This window comes from Anabrus simplex, chromosome 1 (assembly GCF_040414725.1).
Source record: "Anabrus simplex isolate iqAnaSimp1 chromosome 1, ASM4041472v1, whole genome shotgun sequence".
NCBI classification, from domain to species: Eukaryota; Metazoa; Arthropoda; class Insecta; order Orthoptera; family Tettigoniidae; genus Anabrus; species Anabrus simplex.
In genome coordinates this window covers 387,413,564-387,435,445 of record NC_090265.1, presented here as the reverse complement: position 1 = coordinate 387,435,445, position 21,882 = coordinate 387,413,564, and the positions used below count along the sequence as shown (strand labels likewise).

At 38.2% G+C, this 21,882-nt stretch overlaps 1 protein-coding gene across 1 annotated transcript in view; it reads right to left on the bottom strand.

Moving 5' to 3' along the window:
- The window catches only part of LOC136868547 (ankyrin repeat domain-containing protein 33B), an 825,691-nt gene that overhangs the window by 191,395 nt on the left and 612,414 nt on the right, over positions 1–21,882 (bottom strand). The window lies entirely within an intron of this gene.

The following is a 21,882-nucleotide window of genomic DNA, read 5'->3' as shown; positions in this document are numbered from 1 at the left end:
AGCTAGAAGCTGAGAAGAATTCTGAAAAGCAAACCGTCTGCAATTATTATGTTGTGGTAGAATCTGTTTTGTCTCTGAAGAAGTTGACACTCTCAATCTGCATCTCAGAAAGATCGGAAGCAAGAATTCATAGGGAAAGATTGTATTGAAAGGAAATATTAAAGAGATATTGGCATATTATAAACATATAATATTGTAAAACAAGATATCTTGTTATTGAATGAAAAAGGCAAGTGTATCATTTGAACTGTAAAAATTGTATTAAGGTGTATAACCTTGTTCTAATTGATATCTCTGAGTTTCAGGTAATATGGAACCGTCAGCAATTAATTATTCAGATGAAATGTGTGCACGTATCAACATGAACAACTAAAATAGAGGGACCTCAAAGGATCTGACCAGAAATGTGATGGACAATACTTGATAATGTTATTGAGTGAGAGCTGAACTCGGAAGGTGACACCGTCGTGGAGCAACAACCCAGGATGAGTACTTGAATATCTTATATATTCCGCCACGTAATTGCTTATTGTAGTTGTAGAGTAGTACTTATTTTGTTGTCGATTTGACATGAACAATTTTAACTTGAAAGCGACCGTTATTTGTTGGACATTGCGTTGTAATACTTATGATCGTTACGTCTAGTGTGGTGAGCCAGACTACGTTGTGATAATATGCGATGGTTGTGAAAGATTTCTTTAATGTTTGTTAGCAAGGTTTTACGGAAAGACTTTTCGACATGGATATTATTGGTATCGTAATGGTGTTATGGTATTGAACGTTAATTTAACTTGTAGCTCAGAATACCTCGGAGGAGCTCGGTATTTTGCGACGTGCGATTCTGTGGTCTTCAAAATGTTATGTGCTTGTGTGGAAATACAGTGTTTTGATAATAGAAGTGTGATACTATTGTGGTGACATGGAGTTAATGCGGCAACGTATTTAGTAATTTTACGTAATTGCCTGAATAGATTGTTCTTTAGTATTGTGAATTCGCTGTGCATGACGAGTTGTGCGATGTAATAAGGTGTTAGTTACGGTAGGATCTTTGAAAGTATTTACGTGGATAGAGAGATGTGATGATTATAGACGTGTCATTAGGATTGCGAATTTTATGATGATGTTATGTGAAGGTCCTGATGATGGTTTTGACGGTAGGAATTATGTCGGTCATGCGTGAATTTTGATGTTGTCGTGATGAATAATTTATTTAGGTACGAGGCCGTATTTTAGAATAATGTTATAGGATGTTGCACTCACGAACACTAGTAGCTGGTCGTCACATTTATCCTATTTAAATACAAGATTGACCAGAGCGCACGATATCTTCGCAAGATAATCGGTAACATAAAGATATTGAGGTCATGTCGTAAAGGAAATATGATCTTCTATGGTAAGTAAATCATTTCTTTGCTAGTTGGATTTTGTAGATCATTTGAGTTGACGCCTAGTGCTAATGTAGTATTCCAGGTCAAACGTCGCAGCGGTATCCGGAGGCGCAGAATCAACGTAGTTAGACAAGGGTATTATAGACGTTGCAATGTCTTTTGATGTCTTTTATCTAGGCGCAGTCACCGATGAATGTATGGGAGGATCGAGTCTGTCTTTTAAATGCATGATTTTGATGGATGTCATATTATGTTACGATCCTATGTCTTTCAAACATTTCTATTGCATTTATGGTGATTTTATGAAGTTAGAATAACGGTATTTTTCAAGTTGCTAGATAGACAGATACCGACATGTAATGCGGTGATTTTTAAAAGAGAAATGACGGAATATTGTGAGATATTTGGGTAGAAAATAGCATTCTGAAGTGGATGATTCTTTAATTCCCAGTGATTTATTTTAGAAAAATGCGAGATTGATGACTGATCTTTCATTGTAAGCCTTCAGCAGGGGGACACTTTGTCTCTTTTTTTTGTTTTCGATTGACGATGTTATAACATATTTGTAACAAGAGCTTGAAGTTAGGTGTTTATTTTCTATTTAACATAATATTTTCCTTCCTATATCCGTTTGAGTTGCCATTAATTTGCTCTTAATGTAATTGATACTTCTGAAGTTATTTAAAAATCATTAAACGGAATATCCTTCCATAAATAAAACATTTTACGGAGTTCTCATTTAAAGTAGCGTAGGAACACTAGATTAGTTATTTAATTTAAGATAAGATTAAATGATGGCCAATGTATCTTAACGAATATGCCAATATTCTCAATCTCTTAATATTCTATTGCGGGATATTCACGTAATTTAGGCAGAAATGATGATTACGTTCTACGTGAAAAGCCACGATGATAACAGTCCACTTAATTAACTTGTGACCCAACTCGTCGGACTTGCACGTCCCTTGAGTGGAGCCTTCATGGATCTCCGACTGCATTGCTTCGCCGCGGCCTAACCCAACACTGAGATACGGAATTAAGATTTACAAAATGGTCACAGGGATTGCTGTCAGGGCACATATAGGTTATTAATTTTACTTGACACCCAACTGTGGGGCCAGAGTTGAATTATTTTATTACCGAACGACTAGAGTCGAATTACTTATCGCTTGGCAGTGGACTGGAGCTGTATATATCATCGTTTAATGCCTGTCAGTGGAATTCGTGACGAAGAGAACAGAATAGAGATTATATCATTAAAGAAAGGAAAACTCGTGATGACATTGGTAATCAGAGAACATTGAATCTACAACGTCGTTGGTGAAGGATGTTTGAAATATTATTTAATCGTATATTTTATGAATAATACTGGAAGGATTTGACCGTTAATTAATACTACGATTTTACTTAGTTTTATTTTATGACATTATGGAAGGATTTTCCGTAGAGTTTCAGCTCTTGTTAATCGGGATAATGAGTCATTTAACTTTGATAGAGCGATAGGTTGTTCCGTGTCACTTATTATTGGATGTCCGTCATATTTCGGGTCAGATCCGGAGAGACCCATACGTTCATTTATTGAATTTAATTCGTGAGGTGCTAGGCAGGTATAGGTGTTGTGGAAACACTGGATAAGGACTATAGAGAGATTGAGGGTGATATATTCTTGATAAGGAACGATATAGGAAATTTACGATGGCGTCTCTTGCTCAAGTAAAACTGTTATTGGAGGAGCTCGCTGGAAAAATGAATAAAATGCAGGAATCGCAAGAGAGTACAGAAAAGAGAATTCAAGAGGTACAAGAATCGCAAGAAAGTACCGAGAGGAGGATTCAAGAAGTACGTGAGTCACAAGAAAGTACCGAGAAGAGGATTCAGGAAGTACGAGAATCGCAAGAAAATACCGAGAAGAAAATCCAGGAATCACAGGATACTACTAGAGCAGAAATTCACGAATCCCACGAGAAAATGCAAGGAACTTTTGACAGAATCACCGATATGGTGCAAGAAAATATGAAGGTGATGCAAGAAGAGATTGTATCATTAGGATCGAAAGTCGCTGAAGTACAAGGAGAAGTATTAAATTTAAAAGAAGAAGTGAATGCGGCGATGAATGAGAATAAGAGGAATTTTCAAGAAAAATTCGAAGAATTGAAGGATGATTTTAAATCGAACATCCAAGAGTTGCGAGTTCAAGTCGACCATGACCTTAAAGAGCTCAAAGAAGAAGTAGATGTGATGCAGGAAAAGATGAAAGAGTCAGATAATAATTGGGATGGGAAACTCAAGAAGGTAACGGATGAAGTCAACATCACCAATGAGAATATACGGAAAGAGATAACCCAAGCAAGAGAACAGATCAATGACAGATTCAATTTGATAACGGAAGAATCTGAAGAGATTAAAGCTTTGATGAATCAGCAAATAAAAGGGTTAAAAGACGACTTAAATGCTATTCAAAAGGACGTACAGAATCTGAGGATTGAAAACGAAACAAATAGGAATTTGGTATCATCGTTGAACGACCGACAGACGATAATTGAGGATGGAAGGAAGACTGAAGTAAACAGTCAATTTGAGATACCTCAGCTTTGCGTTGATATTAATGACAACGGGACAATTCATACAGGAAGTGGAACCCAGATTGTTAACATTATACGCACTTATGAAGATAGGCCTAAGAAATTTAACGGAAATATAGGATCCAGTATGACTCCTCGTGGTTTTCTAAGAGAGATTGAGGAATACTTTAGGGAAGCAAAGGTAACTACGGAGCGTCAGTTAAAGACAGTGGAGAAACACCTAGAGGGTGCACCACTCATTTGGTTTAAGGCTTTTCGCTACGTTTTTTAAGATTATGCAGGCTTTAAACAAGCTTTCTTGGACAAATTCTGGGGGATCGACGTTCAGCAAGGAATCAGACTCGATCTATACTCAAAGAAATATTCTTTAACAGGACCGAGTAGGTTTGCCGAATACTTCACGATGCAATTTCATCGACTGAAGGAGCTTGATTCTCCACCTACAGAGACAGAAATGGTACGAGCAATAGTCAAACAGTTCCCTGCGGATATACAGAGATTATTGACGGCGGCAAACATTCAATCAGCCGTGCAAGCGGAGTCGATACTTCGACAAATTGACAGCACGACAACACATACTAATAGCCGCATAGTAAGACACGTCGATCCGACGGTAAATGTTGTAACACCAGCAGGAGATGAAGGTGTAGAAAGAAACCAGGGATACAGTAGTCACGGTCAAGGAGATAGACCTAGGACGAATGAAGGCTACAGAAGAGTGGAACATAGGGATGAGAAGAATGACAAGACGCGCCAGAAGTGGACACCGTTTCGGAACGAAGAGCGGAGATATCCTAGGTATTACAGAAATACAAGGTGGAGTCGAAACAGAGATAAATGGCCGTACCGCAGAAATAGGTATCGAGAAAATTCAAGACAATCAGATATTCGACAGGACGAGGAGATAAACAAGGAAAGAGAAAGGTACCTTGGCGAATTAAGAAAGCAGCAGGAATGCAAACAATGGGAACAAGCGATATTGAATCAAGATATGAACGCTGATTGCGTGGGCGCGACTAGTCTGTTGTATCAGCAAGAACAAAGAAAGGAAAGCGCTGATAAAACGTTAAATCCCGCAGCCACACCATTTGACAAGAATAATCAAGGCAATGACGGGGTGAAAAAAAAACTTCGTTTTGGAATCAGTAACAAATAATAGAATTAGTAAGTTAAATCCAAATTATAGGCAACACGAATGGGTCATAGCAGGAATCGAATCGTGGGAATTTGAACCCGAGGAATTGCTGCACGAAGACGGTCAACCAGAAGGAACGAAACTAAAGAGAGGACTACCCGTTATTTACGTCACAATATTGGGTATTCGAGTATTGTCATTATTGGATACTGGAGCAAGTATAAGTATCATCTCCAAGTTATTATTCTCAGAGTTACAAAACAAAACACACTTGCCTGTAATTCCGATTGCCAACATGAAAATCAAGGGCATAATCCCAGATAAGGTTACGAAATGCAAGATACAAACTTATTTGCCAATAGAGATTGGAGGAAATTTAATGGAACATCCATTTGTAGTCATGGATAAAATCCAATATAACTTAATTATTGGATCCGATTTTATCAGGGAAAACAACATAGTAATTGATTTAAAGAAAGAAGAAATAAGGATCAGATGTGACGGTGAAAGAGGACAGGACATTACAGCTAGAATAGAAAACAAGGAAACGAGTGAGCTACAGAAAACCATGAACATTTCAATAAATGAAGCTGCACATATTGCCGAGAAGATGATGGAAAGATACGACACAGAAGATGCTGTGTGTGGACAGACAATCGACAGTGGAATAGGAGGAAATCCTGAACACCAAGGGATAATTGAGAATCTGCTGAAAAGGTATAGCAATGCTTTTAAGAGCCAGCCTGGAGCAATAAAGAACTTTGAGTACAAGTTATTAGTGAAAGATTGGAGGCCGTTTAAGATCAAACCGTATCCAATACCAGATAAATTCATGCCCGAGGCTAGGAAGGTAATACAAGAAATGATTGATAATGGTATAATATCTAAAGCACATACACCATTCGTTAGCCCTCTGGTAGTGGTAAGAAAAAGCAATGGATCGATTCGCGTGTGCATTGATGCGAGACAGGTCAACTCCAAATTAATTCCTGAGTATGATAAAGCCCCAGTAATAAAGGAGATAATAAGAGGATTTCGGAACAAGAGATTTTTCACGATATTAGATTTGACTTCCTCATACTTCCACATAGTCTTGGAGAGTAAATCCAAACTATTTACTGGTTTCATGTTTGATAATCAAACGTATATCTTTGAAAGACTCCCATTCGGCATTTCTAATTCTGCGGCTGCGTTGGTACGAGCTTTAGACAGGAACTTGAAACCAGAAGTAAAAGAATTTATAACCATTTATGTTGATGACATCGTACTGGCGACAGCAACTTTCGAGGAGCATGTAGTCAAGTTGGAACAGCTGCTAAGAAATTTAGATGAGGCTGGATTCAAAATCAATCGATCCAAGTCAAAGTTCTGCCAATCTGAAATCTTGTTTGTTGGACATGTAATTGATGGAACTGGAATAAGACCAAACCCGGTTAAGATACAGGCCATATGTAACTTTCCGAAGCCCAGAAGGATTAAGCATATCCGACAATTCTTGGGAATGACGAGATTTTTCGCTAGCCACTGTCCAAGGTATACAGAGATATTAGCTCCCCTGCAAGATTTACTGAAGACCAATAATCGTTGGCGATGGAATGAGAGTCATGATCGAGCTTTTGTTAACGCGAAGGAATTACTAGCTAACAGCATAAAGCTCGGATATCCGGACTTTGATCGTGAGTTTATCATTCAATCTGATGCCTCAGCAGTTGGAGTCGGAGCTGTTCTGTATCAGGAGAGTAATGAGAAGAATAATATAAACTATTTGGCCTTCGTTAGTAGAAAATTGAGAAACCATGAGCTTAAGTATACGACCACTGAGCTTGAGATGTTGGCCATTGTTTACGCATTACAGCAGTGGAGGAAAATCGTGTATGGGTATCCAGTAGTCATTAGGACGGACCACAAGGCGCTAACGTTTGTGTTAAAAACCACATTATCCAGCGAGAGAGTATCACGATGGGCACTTTATGCGCAGCAATTTAATTTAAGAATTGAGTTCTGCCCGGGTAAAAGTAATGTGTTGGCAGACAGTCTAAGCCGAAATCCAACAGAAGAGCCTCTGGAGGTCAATGTGATCGAAGTAACTCAAGAGGATGAAGAATGTTTGGAAAGCCTAAAACGATTGCCGGAGTTGCAACTTGAGGATTCATCTCTGAAAGAGATTATTGAGTATTGTCTAAGAAGGTCAGCTAATGATGGACCCGAAGATCAAATAGATGATTATGTGCTGACGAATAACATCTTGTATAAATACATAGACAAAGATCGGAAGAAATTAAGAGTGGTGGTGCCACGCAAATTAAGATGTAAACTCATATGGTACATCCATAGAATGATCGGTCATGGTGGTCTAGATAAATTAGCGACTACAATAGGAGAGACTTTCACATGGACTGGGTTCTGGAGAACCATAGGTAGAATAGTAAAAACCTGTGATATATGCCAGAGGGTGAAATACAACTCCGTATTATTGTATCAACCACCGATAGCCGTAATACCAGACCGACCTAGGGAAGTATATGCCATGGACTTGTATGGGAGTTTACCCGTAGGTAAACGTGGAAACCGTTTTGTATTGGTAGTCCTCGATGTGATGTCAAAATATGTGTCACTTCAGCCCATTAGGAAGGCCAACTCTAAGTCCATAATTAGAAGTTTAGAAAGAGTAACGATACCAAGGATGGGTAAACCAAAATGCATAATAACGGACCATGGAACACAGTTTACGTCAAACGAATTTGCAGAAGCTTTAAGGAAAATGAACATTCAACACCGGTTTAGTTCAATAAGACACCCTGAATCCAATGCAGCTGAGAGGGTCATGAAAGAAATTGCGAAATATTGTAGAATTTTCTGCCATGAATGTCATTGGACATGGACTTCTTGTTTACCGACAATAGCCGATTGTATAAATTTTACATGGCACGAGTCTATCGGCAATATTCCAAGCATTCTTCACATGAACGAGCAACCAAGACGTCCCTGGAACGAGATCATTGCTAGACCAGTCGAAGAAAGTCCTAGCGTCGAAGAGAACATAAAGCAAGCTCAAGCGTGTATGAAAAGACAAGCCGAAAAACGTCTCAAGAAGTTAAGGCATAAAAAATTTCGAGAACCTTTGGAGGTTGGAACCTATGTTCTTGTAAGAAAACCAGCCGTGTCTTGTCCTACGGAAAAATTCTATTCCAAGTTTGCACATTTGTACATCGGGCCGTTCAAGGTTATTGAAGCGTTGGGCAATAACGCATATAAAATACAGAGTTTGGAGTCCAACAACATTGCTATTTTCAATGCTTCAAGTCTTAAACAGTACAGTTTCCCGATCGTTGATGAGGAGGAAGTTAATATCATCGTGGAAGACGAAGGAAACGGAGATGCTTGGGATGTTTATTCGTTGACCGACGGATCAGATGACGAATGATGAAGTCCAGACAAGATTGGAAGGCAGGATATGGTATAACAGTATCTCAAGACCAGAGTTATTTTCGTTCATTTCAGACCTGATAAAAGAAGATTTCATTGAAGAAGAGAATTATGATTAGATCTGGCATGAACATGAAATTTCTCCTTTCATACGAAATTTCATTTTTGAGTAGAGGAGGAATATAACCTTCCAATGTATGTCAGGATGAGATTGGTGAACACATTGGAAGTTTATGTCGAGAAATAATGTCAATGAAATCTTATGTCCGGTTATCACACCTCCAGATGAATTAGAAGGCAGTTGATTTGTCTAATTACGTGAACGGCATCGCTGAATTGAAGATATCAGCGGATTGATAACAAGCTCTAAACCCCGTGGTATCTCGGAAATATTAGTAGAAAGTTAAACATCGGGAAACATAGGGCAGGATTAAATGAATAATACGTATTCCTCAAGTAAACTTTCCGAAATGCATGAACGGCAGAATATCTATGACAGAATGTTACTGAGGGCCATGAAATATGTAAATAATAAATTCATATGAGAGGGCCATACCTTGTACATCTAGTCTCGCACGATCCAACGATCGAGATGAAGAAAAGAAACGGTCGATTACTAACCTAAATACGAGGCGGCAATTATTAAATAAGTTCCTTTGCTAGTACAGCTGATTTGTACGAGATCGTCTTGCATTATGTGTCAAATGTTTCCAATTGTCAGGAACATATGGGAGCTAGAAGCTGAGAAGAATTCTGAAAAGCAAACCGTCTGCAATTATTATGTTGTGGTAGAATCTGTTTTGTCTCTGAAGAAGTTGACACTCTCAATCTGCATCTCAGAAAGATCGGAAGCAAGAATTCATAGGGAAAGATTGTATTGAAAGGAAATATTAAAGAGATATTGGCATATTATAAACATATAATATTGTAAAACAAGATATCTTGTTATTGAATGAAAAAGGCAAGTGTATCATTTGAACTGTAAAAATTGTATTAAGGTGTATAACCTTGTTCTAATTGATATCTCTGAGTTTCAGGTAATATGGAACCGTCAGCAATTAATTATTCAGATGAAATGTGTGCACGTATCAACATGAACAACTAAAATAGAGGGACCTCAAAGGATCTGACCAGAAATGTGATGGACAATACTTGATAATGTTATTGAGTGAGAGCTGAACTCGGAAGGTGACACCGTCGTGGAGCAACAACCCAGGATGAGTACTTGAATATCTTATATATTCCGCCACGTAATTGCTTATTGTAGTTGTAGAGTAGTACTTATTTTGTTGTCGATTTGACATGAACAATTTTAACTTGAAAGCGACCGTTATTTGTTGGACATTGCGTTGTAATACTTATGATCGTTACGTCTAGTGTGGTGAGCCAGACTACGTTGTGATAATATGCGATGGTTGTGAAAGATTTCTTTAATGTTTGTTAGCAAGGTTTTACGGAAAGACTTTTCGACATGGATATTATTGGTATCGTAATGGTGTTATGGTATTGAACGTTAATTTAACTTGTAGCTCAGAATACCTCGGAGGAGCTCGGTATTTTGCGACGTGCGATTCTGTGGTCTTCAAAATGTTATGTGCTTGTGTGGAAATACAGTGTTTTGATAATAGAAGTGTGATACTATTGTGGTGACATGGAGTTAATGCGGCAACGTATTTAGTAATTTTACGTAATTGCCTGAATAGATTGTTCTTTAGTATTGTGAATTCGCTGTGCATGACGAGTTGTGCGATGTAATAAGGTGTTAGTTACGGTAGGATCTTTGAAAGTATTTACGTGGATAGAGAGATGTGATGATTATAGACGTGTCATTAGGATTGCGAATTTTATGATGATGTTATGTGAAGGTCCTGATGATGGTTTTGACGGTAGGAATTATGTCGGTCATGCGTGAATTTTGATGTTGTCGTGATGAATAATTTATTTAGGTACGAGGCCGTATTTTAGAATAATGTTATAGGATGTTGCACTCACGAACACTAGTAGCTGGTCGTCACATTTATCCTATTTAAATACAAGATTGACCAGAGCGCACGATATCTTCGCAAGATAATCGGTAACATAAAGATATTGAGGTCATGTCGTAAAGGAAATATGATCTTCTATGGTAAGTAAATCATTTCTTTGCTAGTTGGATTTTGTAGATCATTTGAGTTGACGCCTAGTGCTAATGTAGTATTCCAGGTCAAACGTCGCAGCGGTATCCGGAGGCGCAGAATCAACGTAGTTAGACAAGGGTATTATAGACGTTGCAATGTCTTTTGATGTCTTTTATCTAGGCGCAGTCACCGATGAATGTATGGGAGGATCGAGTCTGTCTTTTAAATGCATGATTTTGATGGATGTCATATTATGTTACGATCCTATGTCTTTCAAACATTTCTATTGCATTTATGGTGATTTTATGAAGTTAGAATAACGGTATTTTTCAAGTTGCTAGATAGACAGATACCGACATGTAATGCGGTGATTTTTAAAAGAGAAATGACGGAATATTGTGAGATATTTGGGTAGAAAATAGCATTCTGAAGTGGATGATTCTTTAATTCCCAGTGATTTATTTTAGAAAAATGCGAGATTGATGACTGATCTTTCATTGTAAGCCTTCAGCAGGGGGACACTTTGTCTCTTTTTTTTGTTTTCGATTGACGATGTTATAACATATTTGTAACAAGAGCTTGAAGTTAGGTGTTTATTTTCTATTTAACATAATATTTTCCTTCCTATATCCGTTTGAGTTGCCATTAATTTGCTCTTAATGTAATTGATACTTCTGAAGTTATTTAAAAATCATTAAACGGAATATCCTTCCATAAATAAAACATTTTACGGAGTTCTCATTTAAAGTAGCGTAGGAACACTAGATTAGTTATTTAATTTAAGATAAGATTAAATGATGGCCAATGTATCTTAACGAATATGCCAATATTCTCAATCTCTTAATATTCTATTGCGGGATATTCACGTAATTTAGGCAGAAATGATGATTACGTTCTACGTTAAAAGCCACGATGATAACAGTCCACTTAATTAACTTGTGACCCAACTCGTCGGACTTGCACGTCCCTTGAGTGGAGCCTTCATGGATCTCCGACTGCATTGCTTCGCCGCGGCCTAACCCAACACTGAGATACGGAATTAAGATTTACAAAATGGTCACAGGGATTGCTGTCAGGGCACAATATGCATGTGCACTTATGAGCAATTGAATTAGAGATACCTGGCTAGTTTCGTGTAGCATCCCCTTTCACCCTGATGACGATTGCAATGCGGCGTCACAGGGACTCCACAAGATACCGGAAGCGAGGAAAGTCATACTGTTCCATGACTACTGCACAGCCTCCCGTAATGCACAGAGATCATTCGGAGCAGGATCAATGGTATGCACATCTCTGTCGACAACATCCTAGGTATGCGCTATAGGATAGAGGTCGGGTAACCTTTGGGACCAGAAAAACATCCTCATGTCCATGGAGTGTTCATCAAACCAACAACCACAATTCGGGAGTGACTGGACGGGACGTTGTCTTACTGTGCGTACAGGTCTCCTGCAGTGTGCTGGAGATGAATAGATTAGCGAACATAGCCTAACAGCTGGTTCCTGTATCGCTCGTCTGTGAACACTCCCCATATGATGAAACAGCCACCTCCGACCTGAACTGTACCCGCCTGACAAGAGAGTCAGTATATTGAATATTAATATTAAGGGTATGTTTATGTATTCTATATTATGCAGTGATATTGAGTTATCGGACGACTTAAATGTTTTGTTACCTCGTTGTAAAAGTGAATGTTATCAAGAGATGGGAAGAGATAAATTCTTCGATAGGTAATCAAGGAAGAATTTGTAGTAGTCGGTGGTTAAATCTGGAATCTTTGATTAGGCAATAAAATATATGACCTAGATTTCGTATGTTTATCAGAATTCGTAACCTTGAATATGAGTAGCAATTACGTAAAATTTGTTAGAAGTACACATGAGACTAACATGGGACATTTAAAGTTCGCCATGAAATATCTTCTTAAAACTGTGGTAAGTTTCTTGTGAGTATAGAATGGAATTAGACATGTTCTTCAAAATAATATTCAGAGGTGGTCATATATGTGGTAATATTTCAGCGATATAAAATTGATAATAAAAATGTTATTTACTTTTACTATTTTCTGAGACTCCGAGGTGTCAGAATTTGGTCCCGCAGGAGTACTTTTAACGTGCCAGTAAATCTAGCGGCATGATATGAAATAGATTTAGCACGTGTTAGTTGTTACGTTAGAAGTCTTCAATATTATAATATGCTATGATATGAATACGGGATGATATGTATAAGAATAAGGGTATTCAAATATGAATAAACGACGAATATTATAGAAGAAGACAGGAAATAATATTCGATGAGCCCAGTGGTATTGCGTATGAATTCTGTACAGGGTTACGCGATGTTATATCTGTGAGGATGATATTTTGTCATTATTGCATACCTCATGTTAAATTCAGCTTACCCTAATCCAGGTAGAGACATGTTGAATGATAATAATGGCGTTAGCCAGATCCCAGGATAGTAGGATACATCCAGAACAAGTTATTCTATCCACGAAGATTATTCAGTGATTGTACATGAAGACAGGGATGTGTAAAAGGGATCATCATTGTTACAGTTAGGTTACGTATGGTTCATGAGAGACAAGGTCATCTGCAAGATCCCGAAATCATAATACGGAAGGTGACCACTATACGATATATCGTATATTTCACTTATTATGGACTCTGCAAACCCATGTTTTCCTTTTTCAGCTCTTCTTCGCCGATGTGTGTTTATTTATGTCTTTGTTGTAAATATTAATTTGAGTCTGTTCCTTTAGGTCGATTTGTGATATTAAAACCCCGCTGAAATATGTGCCTCCTACAATAAAATAACAACAAACATCCAGAACAAGTTATTCTATCCACGGAAAGAAAGAAAGAAAGAAAGAATCTTTCTTAATCCGTTTGCCGTCCAGGGTTGGCTTTACTTTCGGACTTAGTGAGGGATCGCACCTCTACCGCCTCAAGGACAGTGTCCGGGAGCGTGAGACTTTGTGTTGGGTGATACACCTAGGAAATAGGACCAGTACTTCGCCCTGCTATGCTGAACAGGGTCTTTGTGGGGGATGGAAAGGTTGGAAGGGATAGGGAACGAAGCGGGCGTGGCCTTAGGTTAGGTACCATCCCAGCATTTGCCTGCAGGAGAAGTGGAGAAACCACAGAACCACATCGAGAATGGCTGAGGTGGGAATCGAACCCCTGTACTCTGTTGACCTCTCGAGGTTGAGTGGACCCCATTTCAGTCTTCGTACCCGCTTTCAAATTTCGTAGTAGTGCCAGGAATTGAAATCCGGGCTTAAGGGGGTAGCAGCTAATCACATTAACCACAATACCACAGAGGCGGACTATTATGTTTAACTTTTTTATTATTCAAGTTAATGTTTAGCTATGAATCATTTGATGAATTATAGGGATTTGCGTTATCAAATTCAGATTCGGGAGGAGGAATTTATTTCCAGAGGAAAGTCAGGCATAACTATGTGAACAGAATAAGCCAAAATGAATTATGTTGAGTTAAATGATCATTGTCTTAACACTATTTGAGTAATATTTGAAACAATACATTTATATGTATTTTGTTATGACGAATATTTAGGAGCCAGACTGCATTGTTGTTTGAGACTAGTCTATATTGTTGCCGCGCAGGAATTTCTTCATTGTAGATCGAGATATGTAATGAATCTAGACATCTCAATAATTATGTAACCCTTTGTTTTCACTGTGAAATTAAATTGTCCACCTACTTTTCCCTTTCCTCGTTTAATTTCGTTATTTTTTAATGAATACTGGCGTCTTTCTAAGCAATCAAAAAATTGTTTGGTCTTATTATTTTATGTTGATAGTTTATACCTTCGCCTACGGTCGTATACATGCAAGCAAAAAACCCTGTCCTGGCCGGGTACCGAACGCGGAACCTCCGAGTAAGAGGCACACAGGCTACCCCTACACCACGGGGCCGGCCAGGTTAGTAATAGAGGCAGGAAATCATTCATTGCTTTGATTGTTTTTACTTCCTTTGTGAATGCATCTTTTTGTGCTAAGCTATAATAAATTTGAAGTAGGCTATAGAGCCAAATGCAACAACGGAAAAGAAGTAGGTGTTATAATGTCTAAAATAACCGTACGATACCATGAACTAATTAAGGATAAACTGGTTCTTCCTTTCCAGTAAGACAGTAACGTTGAATACAAAATATACCACAGATTCTTAATACTGTACTTTTGTTAAAAACATTGGATAATGCCCTTAAACAGAGGCTATGTAATCTGTGGTGGGAGAAATGATTAAATTATATTTGCGAGGTACTGTGAAAATAAAGATCAATGTGCATAGTCATTTGTATATATATACATATATATGCTGTAGATTTTTCTGATGATCGGCCTCTGTGGTGTAGTGGTTAGTGTGATTAGCTGCCACCCCCGCAGGCTCGGGTTCGATTCCAGGCTCTGCCACGAAATTTGAAAAGTGGTACGAGGGCTGGAACGGGGTCCACTCAGCCTCGGGAGGTCAACTGAGTAGAGGTGGGTTCGATTCCCACCTCAGCCATCCTGGAAGTGGTTTTCCGTGGTTTCCCACTTCTCCTCCAGGAAAATGCCGGGATGGTACCTAACTTAAGGCTACGGCCGCTTCCTTCCCTCTTCCTTGTCTATCCCTTCCAATCTTCCCATCCCCCACCAAGGCCCCTGTTCAGCATAGCAGGTGAGGCCATCTGGGCGAGGTACTGATCCTCCTCCCCGAGGGACAAACCAACCCTGGAGAGTAAACAGATTAAGAAAAAGAAGAAGATTTTTCTGATATATTAAGACACCTTTTGGTTGTTACTGAGCTTCATTTCTCTACACCTACGAAGAAACAAATACAAGGACCAGAGTATACGGAAGTGACATGAGGACGTCGACGGTATGTAATTAGCTTCGGGTGGCAAAAGTGGTTTGGAGACAGAGTGAGAGGTCAGTAAGGCTGTGTTTGTGCAGTCAAGGAGCCGCGCTATCTCACAGATGCTCCCTGGTTAACCAACATGTGAAACCTAAAGGCAATTAAATTGCTAAAAATACTTCTCTGGTTGGCCCTCAATGTCAAAGAAAGTTGCGCAGTCATTTATCAGACGAAGAAGAGAGCTTTCTTGTTTACAAACGCACACAAGATGTAGGGCGAGGCGGTAATCGTCTCAGAGCGTTTTATTGATATAATAATTTTATTTGACTGATTTTATAGCGGGAATTAGCTGACCGTCCAATAACCACCAGGTCTCATATCTCTCTCACAATTTAGTAGGACAGGAGAAGTGCGTTCAGCCTTTGTGAACCACAGAAGAAAGTTAATAATAATAATAATAATAATAATAATAATAATAATAATAATAATAATGTTATTTCCTATACGTCCCACTAACTACTTTTTCGGTCTTCGGAGACGCCGAGGTGCCGGAATTTAGTCCCGCGGGAGTTTTTTCGTGCCAGTAAATCTACCGACAAGAGGCTGACGTATTTGAGCACATTCAAATACCACCGGACTGAGCCAGGATCGAACCTGCCACGTTGGAGTCAGAAGGCCAGTGCCTTAACCGTCTGAGCCACTCAGCCCGGCCAGAAGAAAGTAATGTCTTTTCAAATTTCAGAGAATTTAAGAAAACTGGGCGAGAGAATCCACTCAAATTTTAATTCCTGGTATTTCGAAGTGAGAGTTCTACACAAAAAATGATCTTCGTGAAATTTGGCACATTTATCACATATCTGTTCAGAATTTGTAACGCACTTTTCATATATATTCAGATTACGGACTTATTTTAGATACATGGTTTTCAGATAGTATTTAATTGAATATCGTATTCCACAATTACTTATCTCCTTTTCAATGTTTACATAGAACAGGCAGTAAAGGAAATCAAAGATAAATTTGGAAAGGGAATCATAGTCCAAGGAGAGGAAATCAAAACCTTGAGATTTGCCGATGATATTGTTATTTTATCTGAGACTGCAGAAGATCTCGAGAAGTTGCTGAATGGTATGGATGAAGTCTTGGGTAAGGAGTACAAGATGAAAATAAATAAGTCCAAAACAAAAGTAATGGAGTGCAGTCGAACGAAGGCAGGTGATGCAGGAAATATTAGATTAGGAAATGAAGTCTTAAAGGAAGTAGATGAATATTGTTACTTAGGTAGTAAAATAACTAACGATGGCAGAAGTAAGAAGGACATAAACTGTAGACTAGCACAAGCAAGGAAGAGCTTTCTTAAAAAACGAAATTTGCTCACTTCAAACATTGATACCGGAATTAGAAAGATGTTTTTGAAGACTTTTGTGTGGAACGTGGCATTGTATGGAAGTGAAACATGGACGATAACTAGCTCAGAAAGAAAGAGAATAGAAGCTTTTGAAATGTGGTGTTACAGAAGAATGCTGAAGGTGAGATGGATAGATCGAATCACGAATGAAGAGATACTGAATCGAATTGGCGAGAGGAGATTGATTTGGCTAAATTTGACGAGAAGAAGAGATAGAATGATAGGACACATCTTAAGACACCCAGGACTTGTTCAGTTGGTTTTTGAAGGAAGTGTAGGTGGTAAGAACGGTAGGGGTAGACCAAGGTATGAATATGACAAGCAGATTAGAGCAGATGTAGGATGCAATAGTTACGTAGAAATGAAAAGGTTAGCACAGGATAGGGTGGTATGGAGGGCTGCATCAAACCAGTCTATGGACTGATGACTCAAACAACAACATATATATATTTTATATATTTTATTTATTTTATATATATAATAACTTGTCCTGACTGACTGATTCATTATCGCCGAGCAAAAACTACTGGATATAAGGAAATTAAATTTCGGGGATATATTCATATTAACATGTAGGTGCTCGCTAAGAGAGGATTTTTGGATATTCCGTCGCTAAGGGAGTGAAAAGGGAGGTTAATTTTTAAAATGAGAATATCTGTATCTCAAAAACCTAAACGTGTATAGACGTAAAATAGGCATTTGAAACCTCCTTTAAAAATAAAGAAACTAGTATTTTTTATTTTCGGAAAATCCCATTAAGGGGGTGAAAAAAGGGGGAAAATCTGGTTGAACACTTTTTATTAGGAGACATATCTCAAAAACTGAAGATGTTACAGACATGAAAATTGAAATTTGGAATCTCCTTTGAAAATAAAGATACACGTGTTTTTGCGTTTTTGGATAATCCGATGAATACGGGGTGAACGGGAGTGACGAACGGGGTGAACTTAAAAAAGACCATATTTTCAAATTATCTCAGACACGTAACATATTACAAATTTTAAAACTGGTATTTGGAATTTCCTGTAAAAATTAATATAAATATTTCTTTTCGGAAAATCCAGTTAAGGGGAAGTGAAAAAGGGGGGATGAATTTTTACAATTAGCGTATCTACAGTATATCTCAGAAACTTAACATCTTGCAGACGTGAACACTGGTATTTGGAATCTCCTTTAAAAATAAGAAAACACGTATTCTTTGGTTTTCGGGAAACACCCTTAACGGGGGTGGGGGGGTAATTGAAAATTAGTTGAATTATTTGTATGAGAATGTACATATATACGTAGTCCTACACCAAAAAATCTAAAGGTGTTACAAACGTGAAAACTGGTATTTGGAATCTCCTTTAAAAATAAAAATAAAAACACGCAACACGCATTTGGTTCGGGAATCAACTTGGTGGGGGGGGGGGGAGGATGGAGATAAATTCCTTTTACGAGGATACATATATCTAAAAAACTAAAGATGTTACAGTCGTGATAATTGGTATTTGGAAGAAGAAGAAGAAGAAGAAGAAGAAATTAAATTATTCTTATGAGTATATATTTATATCAACAACTGAAGGTGTTACAGACATATAGACATGAAAATTGGTATTTGGAATCTCCTTTAAAAATAAACACATACTTTTTTGGTTTTCGGAAAAACCAGTTCAGGGGCTGAAAAGAATTGGAAAAGCGGGTGAATTTTTAAAATGAGTACCGGTATATCTACATTATACGTCAAAAACTTCACATGATAGAGACAAGAAACTTGGTATTTGGATGGTCCTTTAAAAATACAAGACCGGGCGAGTTAGCCGTGCGGTTAGGAGCGCGCAGCTGTGTGTCTGCATTCGAAAGATAGTGGGTTCGAACCCCACTATCGGCAGACTTGAAGATGGTTTCCCGTGGTTTCCCACTTTCACACCAGGCAAATGCTGGGGCTGTACCTTAATTAAGGCCACGACCGCTTCCTTCCCATACCTAGGCCTTTCCTGTCCCATCGTCGCCATAAGGCCTATCTGTGTCGGTGCGACGTAAAGCAAATAGAAAAAAAAAAGAATACAGGAGCCTGTACGTTTTTGTTTTCGGAGAAGGCGCTTGACAGGGGGTGAAAAGTTGTGAAAAATATTAGAATAGTTTTCTTTTTTTTATGAGGATACTTATATCTTAAAAACGGAAGATGTTTTAGATGAGAAAATTGGTATTTGGAAACTCCTTTTAAAAATAAACATGCATTTTTGTTTTCGGAAAAACACATTTATCAAGTGGGTGAAGTACTGATCAAGGGGTTGAATTCCTTTTATGGGGATACTTATGTATATCTCTAAAACTGACGATGTTACAGATGTGGGAATGGGTATTTGGAATCTCCTATTAAAAATAAAGGAACGTGTATTTACTTTTTCGACTTGAGAGAAGACTGTTTCTCACATATACAGTTCTATGTCGCATGGTCGTCTTAGCCTCAAAAGGTACAGTAATACCACAAACATGGTTTAAAAAGAATTTCTGAGGTAAATGTAACTCAATTTTTGGGTGAATGTTTATACTTTAGGAATTTTCAGATAATGTCTTAGTGCAACGCCGAGGAACGATTACTTTGATCAAATTACGAAATCCACGCGAGCGAAGCCGCGGGTAATTGCTAGTACTATAATATGTACATAATTTCACTCCAACGTGTTATTGATTTCTAGCCAGAAGTAATGAAAAGTTTCATTTTAAAGGTTTTATACTCTTGCAATTATTGTAAATTCTTGCAAATATTTACAATTTAACGAAATATTAAATATTAAATGTTTCTACTATATAATTTCAGGTAAGTGCAGAAAATCTCAATATTCACCATCCAGAAACATTTGATTTCTTCATGAGAAATATCCTAGGAAGTAAAAATGTATCTTGGTGTTCAAATATATCAATTTCCAAAAAATCAAAAACATAATTTATGAAAAAAATCACTCATCAGCTGACTCAGAAAAAAGATATTCAGGTGGTTTAGGAATGAAGGATGTATAGACTGTACTAGCTGATGTACCCGTACTTCGCTACGGAATTCCACATCGTATACAGAATTCTAGGTTAGGTAGTGTACACTTTGTGAGCAAGATTTTATTAAATTGCTTAGCTCTTAACGTTACCCTAGAAATGCGAGGGAGAATTCACCAAACGTCTTTTCTCATATGAAGAATGGGTTAGGGAATTTTCATTGTAACGGTAGACCCGCTTGCCTACCATCAGTTACAATCAAGTTGGGAGTTTTCATTATAATGGCAGACACTCTCCACCTGCCTTTTTACATCCTCGGAAAGACTGTCTTAGTAGTTTTCCCATGCCTTTGCTGGCAGGACCTAGTGTTTACAGTGCACTATGTCTTCTGGTATAGGCTAGAGCAATTTTGTTACTTTCATTAATCTGTCTCAGTCTTATCCTTGGCGTTGACAATATGAAAGTGACTGAGGTATGAGGGATGCTAGTAATGCCAATCTTTATGCAGCCAGTCTCTGCTGTGAATGGTGTGAAAATGTTGTTCATAGGGTCAGGTGGTGCATGCATTTCAGTGGGCTTGGCACACTGATATGTAATAGCAAATTCAGGCTCGATGAGGAAAGCAACGGGAAACTACCTCACTCCTCATTTCCCTAGTGTGCCTCTTCAGTGATGCCTAGGCCATCTATGACAACTGATGGCGGAGCTGTTGAGGATCCAACCAGCCTCCGGGCTGAGGACTGAACATACATACAGTAGTTTTCCCAACTGAAGTGAACAAGTCATTACAATGACGTCAGTAGGAACGGCGCGATTAAAAGCAATGCTTTCTTATGAAACACTTCCTCAAATGAAAAAAAACACACATTTTCTCACTTTTAACGAACAGTACTACGCTGCCGATCCAACAGTCCGAAGTACCAGAGCTGGAACGACCAAGCCGCAGGCAGCCGTGATCCGTGAACACTCTTCGTTTTTTTCGGGGGGAGGTGGTCGAATAGTGGTGAGTCTCAGGGCAAAATCTATGCCATTTTACTAATCTGTTTCCTAGGAGTACCCGATGACTCGGAAAATCTCAATTCACTACACTGGCGGCGGAAAAACTATCTAACTTGGAGGCAAATTCTTCCTCCAAGCCAGATGAGAAACCCCTTCGTCACTGCTAATTTGGAATACAATGAATGTAGAATTTAATAAAAGTGAAGAAGAAGAAGCTTTTCTTAAGAAACGGCTCTTTTCAGGGTTGAATTTTGGATTATTTAGTGAATTTTGGTGCTATAATTTGGAATACGTCTGAATTGTAATTCTAGACCAGGTCATGCTACTACTACTACCAATACTACTAAGTGAGCCTCTGCCTTGAATGTGCACACTGCTCAATCAAACCAGCGCGTGAGAGTAGGGATCGAATAGGTGGAATACTGTGATGAACCAGTGTGTTACGTACCAGCATTATCAGGACATGTATGAACCACAGGAAGAAGAAAGTTTTCTAACTCCCCAGCTATTTCCCGCCAATATTCAGTCAGGCTGTTATAGGCTAATCGGTTTGCAGCAGTACGTATGTACGTAACCAAACTTATACTCTCGTCTGTTTGTTTTATTCATGCCTTGTTCTACCGCTACAGCTATTAACCTCTATACTTCCCCCAAAATATAATTGATATTACTACTACTACTACTACTACTACTAATAATAATAATAATAATAATAATAATAGTAATAGTAATAATAATAATGCTATTGGCTTTACGCCCCAGTAACTACTTTTATGGTTTTCGAAGATACCAAAGTGCCGGAATTTAGTCCCGCAGAAATTATTTTACGTGCCAATGTCTTGTATAACTACTCGTTCTCACAGTCAAATTTTGCCAAATCGTTTTTCTCTCACCATCTTTATTCAGTATGTATTCATTTATGATCCAATCAACCCAATCTTGGCAAAACCATATTTCAAAGCTTCTATTCTCTTTCTTTCTGACCTACAGT